The sequence below is a fragment of the Ascaphus truei genome, chromosome 22, assembly GCF_040206685.1.
Source record: "Ascaphus truei isolate aAscTru1 chromosome 22, aAscTru1.hap1, whole genome shotgun sequence".
Classification (NCBI taxonomy): Eukaryota; Metazoa; Chordata; class Amphibia; order Anura; family Ascaphidae; genus Ascaphus; species Ascaphus truei.
Window position 1 is genome coordinate 9136159 of NC_134504.1, and position 18804 is coordinate 9154962.

An 18804-nucleotide genomic window follows, 5' to 3' on the forward strand; every position below is an offset into this window, starting at 1 on the left:
ACACTTCCATCCCCTGTGAATACGTATGTGAGGGAATAAGGGATTTAGCTATCTAGTTTACTTTAGATAAAGTGCCATTTCTGATGGAAAACAACTGGCCTGTGAAAGAAACTTTTTTGGAAATGGGAACAATGTGGCTCTTCCTCCGAATCGATGATAATCCCTGCCGATAAACACAGCGCTGCTGGCCCTACGTGGGCAGTTATAAAGAAAGCATGTCTAGGATGGCAGACAGATTTGCTAGCGTCTCGCCGGTAAACAATAAGAAAGCTGGTTTTCCGTTCAGTGATATAATGGCATTGTACGGAAGTCTGTTTGTAGCATTGACAAGTCCGATTAATCTGCATTGTAACTGTACTTCATCTTAATTGGCTGACACTTATCTGGCATGCGGGCAGCAGGCACACAAGTTCCATGGGCATCCTTGAATACTTCAACACTTCTCTGGTTAAATTAACTTCTGTACAAATGAGTGTGCAGATGTACCGTAGCAGACGTTATTACCCCCCATAAAAACGAGATAACGCACAACATAATGGGGTAAATAACACCTGTGTTATCTCCTTAACCCTTATTTTTAATAACACTTCTGTTAAATAACGCGCCCGCGTTAACCCAGCGCGTTGTGTTAATGGGCGCAGTAACTTCTGCCACGTCTGTATTGGGTGCTTTCAAGTTGCCGGTAAGACCAGTTCACATACTTTTGTGATGTAGCAGTATTTACACTTTTATGCTGCATACGTACATACAGTAAGAACATACAGTAAGAACATGAGAACATTGAAGATGAGGGCCTCTTAACCCCACCGGTCTGTCCTTTTGTCCTAAGCTGCTACAAAGCCTCAGACTCGGTTTGTTCCATTGCCTCTTCCCATATTTAGGAAGCCACAGCGTCTAATCCAAATATTTGAAATGTTTGTATTAGCCTCCAGCATCTTTACCTGGAGGCTATTCTGTGCATTCGCCAACCTCTCAGTGAAGAAGGACAGAACGTCTTCATGTTTCCCCAAATTGCACCACCCTCCATCTCCAGTGGATAACGTCTTCTTGTAGAGTTCCTCTTTCTCTAGTGAATGCTTCCACCCCGTATCATATTGACAGCCTTCCATCATTCGTATGTTTCCATCCATCTCTTTTCCTCCTACACATAATATACGTTGGGTTGTCAAATAATCGCCAGTCCTGTGTTTAAATATAATATTATTTAATAATAATAGTTTTTTTTTTCTTGCATAGCGCTGACAGTATATGCAGCACTGCATATATACATTTTGCAGGCACGAGTCCCTGCCCTGTAGAGGTTATAATGTAATCCTGGTGCCTGAGGCACAGGGAGATAAAGCAATTTGCCCGAGGTCACAAGGAGTCGACACAGGGATTTGAACCAGGCTCCCCTCCTACAAACTCAGTGTCATTACTGTCACTCAGTTTTGTTTCGTGTATTGCTCTAATAGTGAATGCAGTGCTGTGCAACGAGCTTCTATCCTGAAGAGCTTACCCACTAATTCTGGTGAGAAGGAAGATAAAGGATCTCGTCCAAAGTGACCAGGAGAGCTGGAATTAACTTGGGTTCATCGGCTTTTACAGCAGTGAATGTTCTTACCTCTAATCTAAGGTCATCCTTTTGCATTCTTTAAGGTCACTGGCCATAGGGTTGACTAGTGTCATGTACAGCGTGGCATAGTATAATCGTTTATTGTGCACGTTCCATAGACAACATTTGAGGCCAAAACAGACTTCTGTATGTTTTTTCAGCTGTAAATTTCATAGTCAACTGTTTTGGCTAAAACCACGTGGATATTTTGCCAAAACAGTATGCCAAGCAGTATGAGGGAAATGAAACAGCTGTTGCTAATAACTCAGGTCTAAATCATACTTGATCTACAATCTCTCACAACCCTGTAATTTTTATTCCATAGAATATATGATTGAAAATGCTGTAGAACTGGGTTTGATTGAGGAATATTACAGCCTGTAAAAAAGGAGTAAAGATTTAGACGCCATTTTCAAAATGTTTATGCTACAGTATTTTATTTTTATTTTAGAGGGAACACAAGGATTGAGAAATAGGTCAGTTTTCCTTAAATGTCAAGCAACATAGCCTTTTCCCACTAAAATCTGCTATGTATAGTAGCACCTTTAACTAATTGCTCAACATGGGAAACCTTTATCTACAGTATATAAGTCCCATGTTCCCATTATTGTAATCAAAATAGATCCTACTAGTATATAATCGCATTAGAACATGATGAGGAATACTGTATGTACAGTATCAAAGTCACCCAGCTGAAAAACTCAAGCAAAAAACAGATTTTTTTTACATGGGGCACAGATTATAATGAGATGTGTCACATTCTGCGTCTCTGTCCCAGCGTGTGATTTGAGGGGTGTCAGTAGGAGGAGTTGGGGGGAGTTACACAGTGCACAGATTATAATGAGATGTGTCACATTCTGCGTCTCTGTCCCAGCGTGTGATTTGAGGGGTGTCAGTAGGAGGAGTTGGGGGGAGTTACACGGTGCACAGATTATAATAAAATGTATCACATTCTGCGTCTCTGTCCCAGCGTGTGATTTGAGGGGTGTCAGTAGGAGGAGTTGGGGGGAGTTACACGGTGCACAGATTATAATGAGATGTATCACACTCTGCGTCTCTGTCCCAGCGTGTGATTTGAGGGGTGTCAGTAGGCGGAGTTGGGGGGAGTTACACGGTGCACAGATTATAATGAGATGTACCACACTCTGCGTCTCTGCCCCAGCGTGTGATATGAGGGGTGTCAGTAAGAGGCGTTGAGGAGAGTTACATGGTGCACAGATTATAATGAGATGTATCACATTCTGCGTCTCTCTGCCCCAGCGTGTGATTTGAGGGGTGTCAGTAGGAGGAGTTGGGGGGAGTTACACGGTGCACAGATTATAATGAGATGTACCACACTCTGCGTCTCTTCCCCAGCGTGTGATTTGAGGGGTGTCAGTAGGAGGAGTTGGGGGGAGTTACACGGTGCACAGATTATAATGAGATGTATCACATTCTGCATCTCTGTCCCAGTGTGTGATTTGAGGGGTGTCAGTAGGAGGAGTTGAGGAGAGTTACATGGTGCACAGATTATAATGAGATGTATCACATTCTGCATCTCTCTGCCCCAGCGTGTGATTTGAGGGGTGTCAGTAGGAGGAGTTGGGGGGAGTTACACGGTGCACAGATTATAATGAGATGTGTCACATTCTGCGTCTCTGTCCCAGAGTGTGATTTGAGGGGTGTCAGTAGGAGGAGTTGGGGGGAGTTACACAGTGCACAGATTATAATGAGATGTGTCACATTCTGCGTCTCTGTCCCAGCGTGTGATTTGAGGGGTGTCAGTAGGAGGAGTTGGGGGGAGTTACACGGTGCGCAGATTATAATGAGATGTATCACACTCTGCGTCTCTGTCCCAGCGTGTGATTTGAGGGGTGTCAGTAGGAGGAGTTGGGGGGAGTTACACGGTGCACAGATTATAATGAGATGTACCACACTCTGCGTCTCTGCCCCAGCGTGTGATATGAGGGGTGTCAGTAGGAGGCGTTGAGGAGAGTTACATGGTGCACAGATTATAATGAGATGTATCACATTCTTCGTCTCTGTCCCAGCGTGTGATTTGAGGGGTGTCAGTAGGAGGAGTTGGGGGGAGTTACACGGTGCACAGATTATAATGAGATGTACCACTCTGCGTCTCTTCCCCAGCGTGTGATTTGAGGGGTGTCAGTAGAGGAGGAGTTGGGGGGAGTTACACGGTGCACAGATTATAATGAGATGTATCACATTCTGCATCTCTGTCCCAGCGTGTGATTTGAGGGGTGTCAGTAGGAGGAGTTGGGGGGAGTTACACGGTGCAGAGACTATAATGAGATGTACCACACTCTGCGTCTCTGCCCCAGCGTGTGATTTGAGGGGTGTCGGTAGGAGGAGTTGGGGGGTTACACGGTGCACAGATTATAATGAGATGTATCACATTCTGCGTCTCTGCCCCAGCGTGTGATTTGAGGGGTGTCGGTAGGAGGAGTTGGGGGGAGTTACACGGTGCACAGATTATAATGAGATGTATCACATTCTGCATCTCTGTCCCAGTGTGTGATTTGAGGGGTGTCAGTAGGAGGAGTTGAGGAGAGTTACATGGTTCACAGATTATAATGAGATGTATCACATTCTGCGTCTCTCTGCCCCAGCGTGTGATTTGAGGGGTGTCAGTAGGAGGAGTTGGGGGGAGTTACACGGTGCACAGATTATAATGAGATGTACCACACTCTGCGTCTCTGCCCCAGCGTGTGATTTGAGGGGTGTCGGTAGGAGGAGTTGGGGGGAGTTACACGGTGCACAGATTATAATGAGATGTTTCATATTCTGCATCTCTGTCCCAGCGTGTAATTTGAGGGGTGTCAGTAGGAGGCGTTGAGGAGAGTTACACGGTGCACAGATTATAATGAGATGTATCACATTCTGCGTCTCTTGGCCCCAGCGTGTGATATGAGGGGTGTTAGTAGGAGGAGTTGGGAGAGTTACATGGTGCACAGATTATAATGAGATGTATCACATTCTTCGTCTCTGTCCCAGCGTGTGATTTGAGGGGTGTCAGTAGGAGGAGTTGGGGGGAGTTACACGGTGCACAGATAATAATGAGATGTTTCACATTCTGCATCTCTGTCCCAGCGTGTGATTTGAGGGGTGTCAGTAGGAGGAGTTGGGGGGAGTTACACGGTGCACAGACTATAATGAGATGTACCACACTCTGCGTCTCTGCCCCAGCGTGTGATTTGAGGGGTGTCGGTAGGAGGAGTTGGGGGGTTACACGGTGCACAGATTATAATGAGATGTATCACATTCTGTGTCTCTGCCTCAGCGTGTGATTTGAGGGGTGTCGGTAGGAGGAGTTGGGGGGAGTTACACGGTGCACAGATTATAATGAGATGTATCACATTCTGCATCTCTGTCCCAGTGTGTGATTTGAGGGGTGTCAGTAGGAGGAGTTGAGGAGAGTTACATGGTTCACAGATTATAATGAGATGTATCACATTCTGCGTCTCTCTGCCCCAGCGTGTGATTTGAGGGGTGTCAGTAGGAGGAGTTGGGGGGAGTTACACGGTGCACAGATTATAATGAGATGTACCACACTCTGCGTCTCTGCCCCAGCGTGTGATTTGAGGGGTGTCGGTAGGAGGAGTTGGGGGGAGTTACACGGTGCACAGATTATAATGAGATGTTTCATATTCTGCATCTCTGTCCCAGCGTGTAATTTGAGGGGTGTCAGTAGGAGGCGTTGAGGAGAGTTACACGGTGCACAGATTATAATGAGATGTATCACATTCTGCGTCTCTCGGCCCCAGCGTGTGATATGAGGGGTGTTAGTAGGAGGAGTTGGGAGAGTTACATGGTGCACAGATTATAATGAGATGTATCACATTCTTCGTCTCTGTCCCAGCGTGTGATTTGAGGGGTGTCAGTAGGAGGAGTTGGGGGGAGTTACACGGTGCACAGATTATAATGAGATGTTTCATATTCTGCGTCTCTGTTCCAGCGTGTGATTTGAGAGGTGTCAGTAGGAGGAGTTGGGGGGAGTTACACGGTGCACAGATTATAATGAGATGTGTCACATTCTGCGTCTCTGTCCCAGCGTGTGATTTGAGGGGTGTCAGTAGGAGGAGTTGGGGGGAGTTACACGGTGCGCAGATTATAATGAGATGTATCACATTCTGCGTCTCTGTTCCAGCATGTGATTTGAGGGGTGTCAGTAGGAGGAGTTGGGAGGAGTTACACGGTGCACAGATTATAATGAGATGTGTCACATTCTGCGTCTCTGTCCCAGCGTGAGATTTGAGGGGTGTCAGTAGGAGGAGTTGGGGAGAGTTACATGGTGCACAGATTATAATGAGATGTATCACATTCTGCGTCTCTGCCTCAGCGTGTGATTTGAGGGGTGTCAGTAGGAGGAGTTGGGGGGAGTTACACGGTGCACAGATTATAATGAGATGGTTCACATTCTGTGTCTCTGTCCCAGCGTGTGATTTGAGGGGTGTCAGTAGGATTAGTTGGGGGGAGTTACACGGTGCACAGATTATAATAAGATGTATCACATTCTGCGTCTCTGTCCCAGCGTGTGATTTGAGGGGTGTCAGTAGGAGGAGTTGGGGGGAGTTACATGGGGCACAGATTATAATGAGATGTGTCACATTCTGCGTCTCTGCCCCAGCATGCACCTTGAGGGTGTTAGTAGGAGGAGTTGGGGGGAGTTACACGGTGCACAGATTATAATGAGATGTATCACATTCTGCCTCTCTGTCCCAGCGTGTTATTTTGAGGGGTATCAGTAGGAGGAGTTGGGGGGAGTTACATGGTGCACAGATTATAATGAGATGTATCACATTCTGCGTCTCTCTGCCCCAGCGTGTGATTTGAGGGGTGTCAGTAGGAGGAGTTGGGGGGAGTTACACGGTGCACAGATTATATTGAGATGTGTCACATTCTGCGTCTCTGCCCCAGCATGCACCTTGAGGGTGTTAGTAGGAGGAGTTGGGGGGTGTTACACGGTGCACAGATTATAATGAGATGTATCACATTCTGCCTCTCTGTCCCAGCGTGTTATTTTGAGGGGTATCAGTAGGAGGAGTTGGGGGGAGTTACATGGTGCACAGATTATAATGAGATGTATCACATTCTGCGTCTCTCTGCCCCAGCGTGTGATTTGAGGGGTGTCAGTAGGGGGAGTTGGGGGGAGTTACACGGTGCACAGATTATAATGAGATGTGTCACATTCTGCGTCTGTGTCCCAGCGTGTGATTTGAGGGGTGTCAGTAGGAGGAGTTGGGGAGAGTTACACAGTGCACAGATTATAATGAGATGTATCACATTCTGCGTCTTTATACACCATTCTATTTACCTTTTATTTGTAAGAAAAAAAAAATCAACAGTTAACAAAGAAGCCGCAGTGCACATCCAATACAATAAATTATTTGATTCAGTTCTATATGTTTTTTCGTATGGGTCACTCAGTTCAATCTTTCGACCGAAACATGTCAAGCCTGCAACTACGTCAAGGTAGACCCTATCAGCAGGTACGTGCACTACCAATTTTAAATAAAATACAGTGGCACTGGGTTTTGAGCTCGGTAAGATTGTGTATGCCAAAAAAAATCAACCACATCAGAAGGGGCACGTCTAAAATTCTGCATCGGATGTAAGAAACTGTTCTGACATATGACGCCACTCTAACGCCAGGTCCCCGCTGGCTACTGCAGCGCCCGCTGTTGGGGACGCTGCAGGGACAATAGCCGCTGCACAATGGGACCGGGCGAGGGGGGGTGGGGGGCGCTGCCCTCTGCCGACAGTGACTCCTGCTCGCAAGAGAATTGTGATCAGGAGTCGCGACGGAGCGCTAAACCACGCCCCCCGGCGGTTCAGCCAATGAGGGCGAACCTGCCGGGTGACGTCACGGCCGCGCCTCCGTCCCTCCCCCTGTCACGCCCTCCCTCCCCCCCCGTCTTTTGGTCTGCAGCTCCCTGCAGACCGGGGAATCAACTGCGCGTGCCGTCAGTCTCGCGGGCGCGCGTGCAGCGGAGGTACTGGGGCCTCAGCCTAAAAAGACAAGAGCAGTGCATCAACACACAGGTTTCTCTACGTTGACACATGGACCTTATTTGCGTCCTTAAGAATAAAAAAAGTTTTTTTGTAATGATTGTTTAGTCTTTTTCACGGACAACACGCGCAGAAGAAGCAGGTGCAGCGTCTTCACGTCAGCCCTGCAAGTAAAACAGCATATAATCCGAAGTGGAAATGGGATCCAATCTGTTTCCCCCCCCCTGATTTCAAAGCCATTAAAGTGTGACCCCGCGGCCGTTTGTGGTCCGATGCAGCTGCTGGCGTTGGACAGCCAGTAACTCCTGAAGGTTCACCATTTTTGTTTTTACTTCCTGCACAGGAAATTAGAGCCCGCTCGTTATAGCTCCGCTGCCCAGAACAACGTCACTGTCTGCGGCAGCAACACCAAACACTTCTCATGTAGCAGCAACGGGGACCTCAGGCTGGGCTTTATTTACCCTTAACCACTTCGCTGGTTGCCACTCCACTGCTTTCTCTCGGAGACGGAAAGCAGCAAACGCTTCAGACGGCCATCACAAAATAAATGTGTTTTTTTTTAAACTATTGCAAAAGTCCTTTTGTTGCTGTATTTAGGCATTCCTTAAAGGAGGGATCCAAGCTCTTTAAAAAAAATATATATATATTTTGTCATTTTTTTTTACACAGGGTTGAAGCAGAGGGTCTCCGGAGATGAACGTCATTAATTTCAGCTCCGGGGACCCCCTGCTTCCGGAGATATTTACCTCGGTAGTAGGTGCCGGTAGCCGCTCCGGCGGAGCTAGCTGGGTTTTAAAGTTTAAAGCTCCCACATCACGTGGGCCAATAGGAAGCCGGACCTGATGATGTCACGGCTTCCTATTGGCCGGTAAGGTGCAAGGTGCATTGAATAGTGGCCAGCGCATGATCCCTGTCGAGCAGAACGCATACCGGCATCTCCTACTACGGAGCTAAGTATCTTCGGAATCAGGGGGTCCCCAGAGCTGAAATTAGTGGGGTTCAGCCCCGAAGACTCCCTGCTTCAATCCTGGATAACATAAAAAACATGTTGTTTTTTAAAAAAAAGAGCTTGGATTGCCGGTTTAAGTGTTTTTTATTTTCTGAAACTTTGGCTCCCGGGGGAAAATGAAAATGGCCAATGCCAGCCACACACATTGAGGCAACAACGTGGGGAAGAGGAAGGGAGAGAGGCGGAGAGGGAGGGGGAGAGAAAGGGATGATGGGATAGGGAGCGAGGGAGGGATATGGAAGGGGAGGGAGATAGAGGGAAGGGGGTGATGGAGAGGGAGGGGGGGAGGAAGGAGAGAGGGGCTGGGGGAACGGAGAGAGGGAGGAGGAGGAGGGGAGGAGAGGGTGGAGGGAGGATGTCGTGAGGGTGAGGGACAGAAGGTGGGAGAGGGAGGGAGAGGGGGGATGGAGAACGCATGAGGACAGGGGGAGAGGGAGGGAGTCATGAGGGGGAGGGAGGGGGAGGGAGGGGGATGGGGAGAGGGAGAGGGAGGAGAGAGGGATAGGGAGGGTTTGGAAGGGAGAGAGATAGAATGAGAGAGAGAGGAAGGGTGGGGAAGGGGTTAGTGCTAGGGGGAGGAAGCTTGAGACAGAGGGACAGAGAGGGGGAGGAAGAAAGAGAAGGAGGAAGGTATAGGAAGTAAGTATATTATAGCAGTTCCCAGGAGCTGAAATCAATGGGGTCCCCACCCCCCTACTTCAATCCTATGTAAAAAAAAAAAAAAACACTTAAACCGCTGTGCTTGGATTTCTCCTTTACACAAAATGTGTGTGTGATTTACTACAGGGAAAAATACGTTCTTAAGAATCTATGGGGGTTTCTATTACCCTCTCCCAGCTGCACGACCCCATGCAGAAAATGCACACTAAGATTATCAAAGAAAACTCCCACTGTGTTAATGGGAGTTTTCTGCTCTTTGATACCTGTGTTTACTGGATCTGTGCTCCAATTCTGCCCCAGTTTTGCAGCCGGAAAAAAACGTAATATTCAATAATTCCGAAAAAAAAAAAAACAACATTTTTTAATATTCACAAATTTTCAACTATCCTCCTCCCCCCCAAATAAACTAGAGGCGTGTTATTTCGAACACAAACACTTCTATTCATGTTATGCTCTTTAGAACTTTTAATTTTTTTCCCGATATTTTTATTTTGAAACCTCGACAGGGCGAGCTCCACCGCAAGCAACACCAGCTGCCAGCCAATAGCAGGCAACGCCAGCGTCGCGGAGGCGGTGAGATCGCCGCTCGCAACATATTCCAGATTTTAATCTGTTTCATTGCCTAAAAGAATGGCCTTATCGTAAGCGCACATTCCATACGATGTAATGCTTTACCTTTTATAAAGTCTTTGAGTCTTATATACAGGCATACCCCGGTTTAAGGACACTGACTTTAAGTACACTCGTGAGTAAGGACATATCGCCCAATAGGCAAACGGCAGCTCGCGCATGCGCCTGTCAGCACGTCCTGAACAGCAATACCGGCTCCCTACCTGTACCGAAGCTGTGCGCAAGCGGGGAGACTATAGAGACTGTTACACATTCGTTATTTACATCAGTTCTGCACGTATATGATGATTGCAGTACAGGACATGCATCGATATCGGGGTATGCCTGTATCTACGCTATGGTGTGTGTTTTCCTCTCTCTTTCCTGAGATCACCCTCGTCTACACACAACCTTACAACTTTGCCACAGATTTTGATTTGCCTACTATGATTTATCAGTATGTGAGTACAACTTGGCACGAATGACAAAGTCAGAGAAAGATGGAGGGTCCTAAAGAATGATTTCAGGGATCTAGGCCAAAATCTTAAGTTGAAAGTAAATAAGGCACCTAGATCCAGTGTCAGATTTCCCATGAGGCCTGGGGCTAGGGTGGCAAAATTCGGGGGGTCGGTAGTAGGGTTGCCATCTTCCACTAAGCACACCGCACCCCGCCGGAGATTGACAGGCTTAATCCGTAGCCCAGAGGTAAGTGTCCGAAACCCGGAGTCTCCGGGTCAAACCCTGAGAGGTGGCAATCCTGGGGCGGTAGTCGAGCAGGGGAGTAAAGGAGGGCCCATCCCCAAGAAGTTGCCCCCCCACAGAGCGCCGTGCCCTGGGATAGGTATCCCAGCACTACCCCCTGTCGGCGGCCTTGTCTGGCACTAAAAAGGTTAAACACGTTAGCCTGTTCATAATCATGCTTCCCCCTTTGCACTGTGGGACCATCTTAGTTCCACAAAATGTAGCAAGACCTTCTTTCTATAAAGCACAGTCAGAAGTCGTACCTCATGCTGAGTTCACATGGATTTTAGGAAGGAAAAAAAAAAAAAGAGAAAGAACTTGCACAGCAAGACACACAAATAAATAGCCTGCTTGTTTTCTCTAAAGTAAGAAGAAATAAATATGACAGAACATAGGTGACTAAGGGCCTTATTCTGTATCCAAAGTGGCCGAAAATTACCATATTGAATAGAGTAAACCCCTAAAACGGTTAAAGGTGCATTGGTTTGGATAAAGATGTTTAAAAAATAAATCACTGCACTATTTAATAGCATATTGCAGTTAAAGCAGCCGTCCAAGCTGCCGGGATTTTTGTTTTTTTTAATTTAATTTGTTTCTCCTTTAATATGTGCATCAATACAATCCCCACAATATTAAGTAATTAGCTAAGTTGCCGTTCGATCCGCTCTCTTGTGATCGATCGGCGGAGATTCGGCTCGGGGGTTCACTACATGGCTGTCTGTGCAGCAGAAGAGGACCAAAGATGCAAAGCTCTGTGCGTAAGATCATGTGACCAGGCACTAAATTACAATTGGTGCACTGCTAGAGAGAGGGCAGGGCCCAAATAGGAGCCTGTTTCATAAGAGGAAGGGGATGTGACTTTGTAAATGGTTGCTGTAGAAACAAAAAATGCTTGATACATTATAATAAATTAAAAAATATCATTCAGAGTTGTTTTTTTTTGTTTGTTTGTTTGTTTTTTTAAATGCTACAAGAATTTTCTCATAGTACAGAACGGATTTATAAAATAAAATAAAAAACTCACATGTAGAATATTGCTTGGTCTGCAGCTTTAAGAAAGTTAAACACTAGAACAGAGAGCTACAGTAACATGTCACTTTGGGCATGTCATGTATGCTACAGGAAGTTGCAGGTATGCTACAGGAAGTTGCAGGTATGCTACAGGAAGTTGCAGGTATGCTACAGGAAGTTGCAGGTATGCTACAGGAAGTTGCAGGTATGCTAGACACCAATGTAATGACCCCTGATCGACACTATCGCAACACGAAGAATACATTATCTAATACCATAGATATTTGTAACTCGGGAGGATACATAACCACTAAAGAAACTCTGCTTCGAATGGAAACTTTATATTAAAATCACATTCTTTTCAAACAACCCCTCCCGCTGTTACCAAATGGTCCTTGGCCCAGGCCGGTTATAAATCTGTAGTTGGAGGGTCTGATTTATGAGGAAAGTTCAATATAGGATTAATATCCTTAGGAGAAAAAAAAGGCCTCTGAGAGGGGATAGGATTACAATTTAGTACTATATCAAAGGCATATATATATATATATATATATATATGAAAAGGCATATATATATATATATATATATATATATATATATATATATATATATATAAAGGAAATACATCAAAGATATTTCAGGAGAATTTCTCATCCCAGGGACAGTAGACACACGGGGTCATCCCTTGAGATTAGAGGTAAGGAGATCTCGCCAGCAGCAAAGGAAATGGTTATTTACAGAAACCTTAGACCCTTATTGATTCTTGGCTTTCTTTCGTATTTACGCTAGCCGTATGTCTATCCCAAGTGCGTGCGGATTCCTTTCCGGTGTTAGCCCCTACCACCTCTACTGGGAGGGTAGTCCATGGATCCACTACCCTTTCTGTGAAAAAGCGCTTCCTCCTATCTCCCCTTAGCCTCCCACCCTCCAACTTCAGGGAATTACCTCTTGTTCTAGCACTCGTCTTTCCTGGGAAAAGGCTTCCCGCCTGTACTTTGCTGAATCCCTTAATATATTTAAACGTTTCTATCATATCATAGTTACATAGTTACCCAGTTACAGTATATAGTTACAACATAGTTATTTACACCATTACACAGTTACAGTACATAATTACACAGTAGTTACATGGTTACATAGTAGATGAGGTTGAAAAAAGACATATGTCCATCAAGTTCAACCTATGCTTAATTTAGACGACAGATACTTATCCTATATTTGTATTTTCAATATTTTGATCCAGAGGAAAGCAAACAAAAAAAAACAAACATATCCCCCTCTCCCTTCTACCTCTAAACTGTACATATTAAGGCCATAAAGTCTTTCCTGATAAATCTTATGCTGTAGCTCAGGCCTGCACAACTCCAGTCCTCGAGGGCCGCAAACAGGCCAGGTTTTCTGGATATCCCTACTTCAGCACAGCTGGCTCAATTAGTGGCTCAGTCTGACTGAGCCACGGATTGGGTCACCTGTGCTGAAGCAGGGAAACCTCTTAAAACCTGACCTGTTGATGGCTCTCGAGGACTGGAGTTGTCCGCCCCCCTGATTCAGCATCGCGTTAAGTCCCTGCATTAACCTTAACGATCGTTGGTCGATACGCGCTGTTCTGATGACACTTCATTTGCACAGGGCCACCGACAGGGGGGGGGGGGGGAGACCTGGAACAAGTGTCTCCGGTGGCTGCGGGGAAGGGGGGGGGGGGGGGCGCCCGGCTGGCCGGGCCTCTGGTTGCCGCCACCAGCAGCTGGGAGAGCCAGGGCCTGTTTCATCCCTTTCTCAAACTGGTACGTGCCGGAAGCTGAGCTTGACTTGGAGAGAGAACGGCATGGGACAAGGCAGCAGCTGTGGAGAGCCAGGGCCTCGCTCTCCTCAGTTGTAAGTGTATTTGTTGGGGGGTGGTGTATATTTGTGGGGAGTGGTAAGTGTATTTGTGGAGGGGATAAGTGTATTTGTTGTGGGTGGGGGTATTGTGTGTTTATTGGGGGGGGGGGGGTTTATGTGGGCAGTGTGGGAGGGGAAATTGTATGGGTATTGGGGGTAATTGTGTTTGTTGCCTGGGGAGGAGGGGGAAATAAGTGTGAGGAAAGGGGGGATTGAGTGAGAGGGTGTAATTGAATAATAGCAGAGGGGGGAGAGTAGAGAGGGAGGAGGTGAGTGAGAAAGGGGAGTGGGAGGAGAGAGTGTGAAAAGGGAGGGGTCACACGGCTGCCAAAAAGGGGGGGCAGTGACACGGGAGGGGGGGGGGCAGTGACACGGGAGGGGGGGGGGCAGTGACACGGGAGGGGGGGGGGCAGTGACACGGGAGGGGGGGGGGCAGTGACACGGGAGGGGGGGGGGCAGTGACACGGGAGGGGGGGGGCAGTGACACGGGAGGGGGGGGCAGTGACACGGGAGGGGGGGGGGCAGTGACACGGGAGGGGGGGGGCAGTGACACGGGAGGGGGGGGGCAGTGACACGGGAGGGGGGGCAGTGACACGGGAGGGGAGGGCAGTGACACGGGAGGGGGGGGTCAGTGACACGGGAGGGGGGGGGGTCAGTGACACGGGAGGGGGGGGCATGGCGAAGCTCTAGTCCTGGTCTCCAGGAAATCTGTCTGGGGCCCTGCCTTTGCATATCAAATGCATGTCATTATCACTAACGTGTGTTATGGTTCACACCATGCTCTTTACAGGAGACAACACGACTCAACGTTGCGTTATTGTCCTTGGAAGATACTGTACACTGATTGTCTAAACACGATGTTAAATGAGGTTAACCTAACGTTGTCACTTAGCCTGGATCGGGCCCTTGTGTCTGGTTTTACCATATTTGCATTATGCATTTTTATTGATACTACTTGTGTCCCCTTCTTTTTGTTTTAAAGGGAGACACTAAGACTGTGAGTCAACAACCCGCAATGTGGGCACTCCAATCAGATGGCCGCAATGTGGACGCACTCCGATCTGATGGCCGCAATGTGGACGCACTCCGATCTGATGGCCGCAATGTGGGCGCACTCCAATCAGATGGCCGCAATGTGGGGGCACTCCAATCTGATGGCCGCAATGTGGGCGCACTCCAATCAGATGGCCGCAATGTGGGCACTCCAATCTGATGGGCGCAATGTGGGCGCACTCCAATCTGATGGCCGCAATGTGGGCGCACTCTGAGATGATGGGCGCAATGTGGGCGCACTCCATTCTGATGGCCGCAATGTGGGCGCACTCCAATCTGATGGCCGCAATGTGGGCGCACTCTGAGATGATGGGCGCAATGTGGGCGCACTCCAGTCTGATGGCCGCAATGTGGGCGCACTCCGATCTGATGGCCACAGTGTGGACGCACTCCGATCTGATGGCCACAGTATGGACGCACTCCGATCTGATGGCCGCAATGTGGGCGCACTCCGATCTGGTGGTAACTGCTATTCAAGTCAATAGCAGCTATCGCCGGATTGAGGAGCGTTAGCCAGCATCACTGCTTCATGAATGGCGCCCTTAGTCTGGTGCTACAGTATTTTGGTGCACATATTGAGGTGGGAATGGTTTTTGTTATATATCCATAAGTCTCATTAAGATTGCGAGATCGTTCCCACATATTTTGACCCCCACATCGTTCTATATACTTTTTTATGCAATGTTTGAGTCCCCCATTGTTTTATTACGTGAAAAATCTAATGCTGCATAATTTATGGCAGCGGGAAAGATATTTTCTATACACCCAGTATGTGATTTATTTAATTGGTTGCACATTTGTACTGCCGTTAAAATCACGTTGTATTTTTTTTTAAAATATATATATTTTTATTGTGATTTATTGGATGTAATTATTAGAATGGGATTCTGGAAAGCCTATATGGGGTTTCATGCCTCCCAGTTGCGCCTGTGATTAATTATATTGCCTTATCCTGAATTGTTGCCTGAGGCCCCGTTACTAATAGTGGGATATAGCCCTATATTTTTATGCTAGTGACATTGTTTCCCATTAGTTACTATATACCCTAGAGCAGGATTAAGCTGTGTTACCAAAATTACATGGTAAACCTTACATAGCAGGGGTACATTCTCTGACCATACAATATATAATAGTTAAAGTACTTAGCCATCTTTCCCACTTACTTACAGTACTTGATGCTTCATTTGAAAACCCCAATGAGACATGACAATATCAACCTTTATTACTTGTGTGCCATCCTAGTGTTTTTTTAGCATGATTTAATTAGTCCTGTTGAAATCCGGGGTTAAAATAAAGATGAGACGTTTCTCTTTAGCGTGTTTAAAAAACAGCTATTAACAGCAATCCACGTTTCATTATTATAATTTTTTTTAATACAAAATTGAAGCAGGGGGTCTCCCTAGCTGAACCTAATTTCAGCTCTGCGGACCCCCTGCTTCCAGAGATACTTACCTCCGTAAGGGGCGCTGGTATCTCTGCAGCCATATAATGGCGGTTTAAATGTCCCTCGTCACGCTGGGCCAATAGGAAGCTGTGACGTCATCCGTTGCGGTTCCCTATTGGCCCAAGTGACCAGGACCTTTAAACTTGCCAGAGATCCTGGCGCCCCCTATGGAGGTAATTATCTCTGGAAGCAGGGGGTCCCTGGAGCTGAAATTAACGGGGTTCAGCTACAGAGATCCCCCCCCTGCTTCAACCCTGTAATAAAACCTAAATAAAAATAATGAATTTCATTTTCATGAATTTAACGAACCTACATACATAGAACATGCAAAAGCGGGGTATTTATTTTTTATTATACCTCTGTACGTGCCTCATTCCCTAGGCCAGATTTGCTTTGCTCTGCAGCTGTGCAGTAAGCTTGAAATAATCCCCTGTGTACGGTCTGATTTTTTTTTACAAGTCATTTTTTTTACCTACCCTAGATTACAGAATTACTTTTTCCTTTTAACTAAATAGCTTTTTCCATATGTTGCATGACAACTACAAATCCCCCCCCCCCCCCCGCCCCTCATTTCTCTTTCTATTTGCAGTATGGGTGGAACGACCCATCTCATATTCTGAAGAATGTTGTTTTTAAAGCAGAAGTTTCACCCCCCCCCCCAGCCACCCCCCTCAGATATTTGAAAAAGAATAGTATTTTCATGGAGTGGGTTCCCTAGATATTTGTAGGGTTTTTTTTTGTGTGCCAATGTTGACGCAAACTGCAAATATGGCTGCCCGACTCCAAACATGAGCGCGGGGTCGGCAATACAAAGAGACAACCGATCTTGGTCGCGGCCGAATGACCGCTGGTGTTTAGCCGCTACTCACCTCGTTGCCGGGACCCTCAGCCGTGAAGGTGTCCATCACTTTAGCCCTTACTCTTAAACCCCCTGATACTAACGCTACCAAGTACCCTAATAAACCTTAACCCCTTACCCTAAGACCCTTTACCCAGAGACCCTTTACCCAAAGACCCTTTACCCAAAGACTCTTTACCCAGAGACCCTTTACCCAGAGACCCTTTACCCAGAGACCCTTTACCCAGAGACCCTTTACCCAAAGACCCTTTACCCAGAGACCCTTTACCCAGAGACCCTTTACCCAAAGACCCTTTACCCAAAGACCCTTTACCCAAAGACCCTTTACCCAGAGACCCTTTACCCAGAGACCCTTTACCCAGAGACCCTTTACCCAAAGACCCTTTACCCAAAGATCCTTTACCCAAAGATCCTTTACCCAAAGATCCTTTACCCAAAGACCCTTTACCCAAAGACCCTTTACCCCAAGACCCTTGACCCTAACCGCTAAAACCCCTAAAGTTAACCCCACCATAAAACTAACCCCCCCCCACCCTAAAACGTACCTTCTCGCAGAAGCGACCGGCGGCGGAGGGTCCCCCTGCGGCTAAACGCGGGCGACGAGTTGGCGCGATGGGACGGCCGTGACCAAATGTCCCATTCCCGATGCAACATCATCTCCTCATGTCTTTTTTGTTGGGCGCCGAGCCCAGCCTTGACCCTGCCGCCATTTTGTCTCTGACGAGCACTTCTTTTGCCCTGCTCTGAAGCGAAGGAATTGGGGGGTGGGGTGGTGTCACCATAAATCGCTGGTCCACAGAGCTAGCTAGCGCTGATAGATGCAAACGTAAGTGGAAATACTTTGTATCTGTGGAAAAAGTATGTCTTTGGAGCAGGTGAAGTGGTTCACATTTCAATGTCAGCTGTCTATGTGAGTAGCAAGTCTCCCCTCCCCCAAAGCCTATACAAGAATAACTCGTGAAATATTAGTATCTGGCCTCCTAAACGTGTCCTGCTCTTATTTAAAAAAAATAAATAAAATAAACGTTAGTGTTAAAAAGAATGATTTTCCTAATCTCTAGCTTTTGAGGTTACCATGGTAACCTACAGAATGCACTGGGCTCAGGAGAATGTTCCATTTTGATTTCCCAGAAACGTCATATTTCGAACGCTTCTATCCAGGGCCGACCAACAGAAATTTTGGGGCCCAGGACAAATGCAAGGAGCATATACATATAAAAAGACCCCAACTGCCCCCACAATACATATACAAAAACATAGGCATACCTTGGGGATGGTCGGGACCGGGGGCTGCGGGGGTCCGGCGGCCGGTGCTGCAAGTTGGGGGCCGACCTCTGGCTAGGCCCGGCTGCTGGTCGCGGCCGGGCCCCCAACCCTCCACCAGCTGCAGGCCTCCTCAGTCTGTGTCCCACGCCGAGCTTCCAGTCAGCGCGCTCCGGAAGCTAAGGTGCGCTGACGTCAGAGGTGGCCCGGTGTGCGCTGACGTCAGAGGTGGCCCGGTGTGCGCTGACGTCAGAGGTGGCCCGGTGTGCGCTGACGTCAGAGGGGGGCCCGGTGTGCGCTGACGTCAGAGGGGGGCCCGGTGTGCGCTGACGTCAGAGGGGGCCCGGTGTGCGCTGACGTCAGAGGTGGCCCGGTGTGCGCTGACGTCAGAGGGGGGCCCGGTGTGCGCTGACGTCAGAGGGGGGCCCGGTGTGCGCTGACGTCAGAGGTGGCCCGGTGTGCGCTGACGTCAGAGGGGGGCCCGGTGTGCGCTGACGTCAGAGGGGGGCCCGGTGTGCGCTGACGTCAGAGGCTGGAGGCTCGGCGTGGGATAGGAATGCCCGCATCTGATGGAGAGCCGAGGCCCGGCCTCAACCGGCATCCGGCCCTGGCCAGAGGTCGGGCCAATTGCCACGCCGGCCACCGGGCCCGGGACACCTTTACCTTTTGCCCCC

The 18804-nt window shown here is 47.9% G+C and overlaps 1 long non-coding RNA gene across 1 annotated transcript; it reads right to left on the reverse strand.

The window, feature by feature from the left end:
- Nucleotides 1-584: 584 nt before the first annotated feature.
- Nucleotides 585-18267, reverse strand: LOC142472520 (uncharacterized). Its single transcript, XR_012789745.1, has 3 exons — nt 18134-18267; nt 17413-17610; nt 585-1141 (listed from the first exon to the last, which is right to left on the reverse strand). It is a non-coding gene; the product is annotated as an uncharacterized LOC142472520 (long non-coding RNA).
- Nucleotides 18268-18804: the final 537 nt, after the last annotated feature.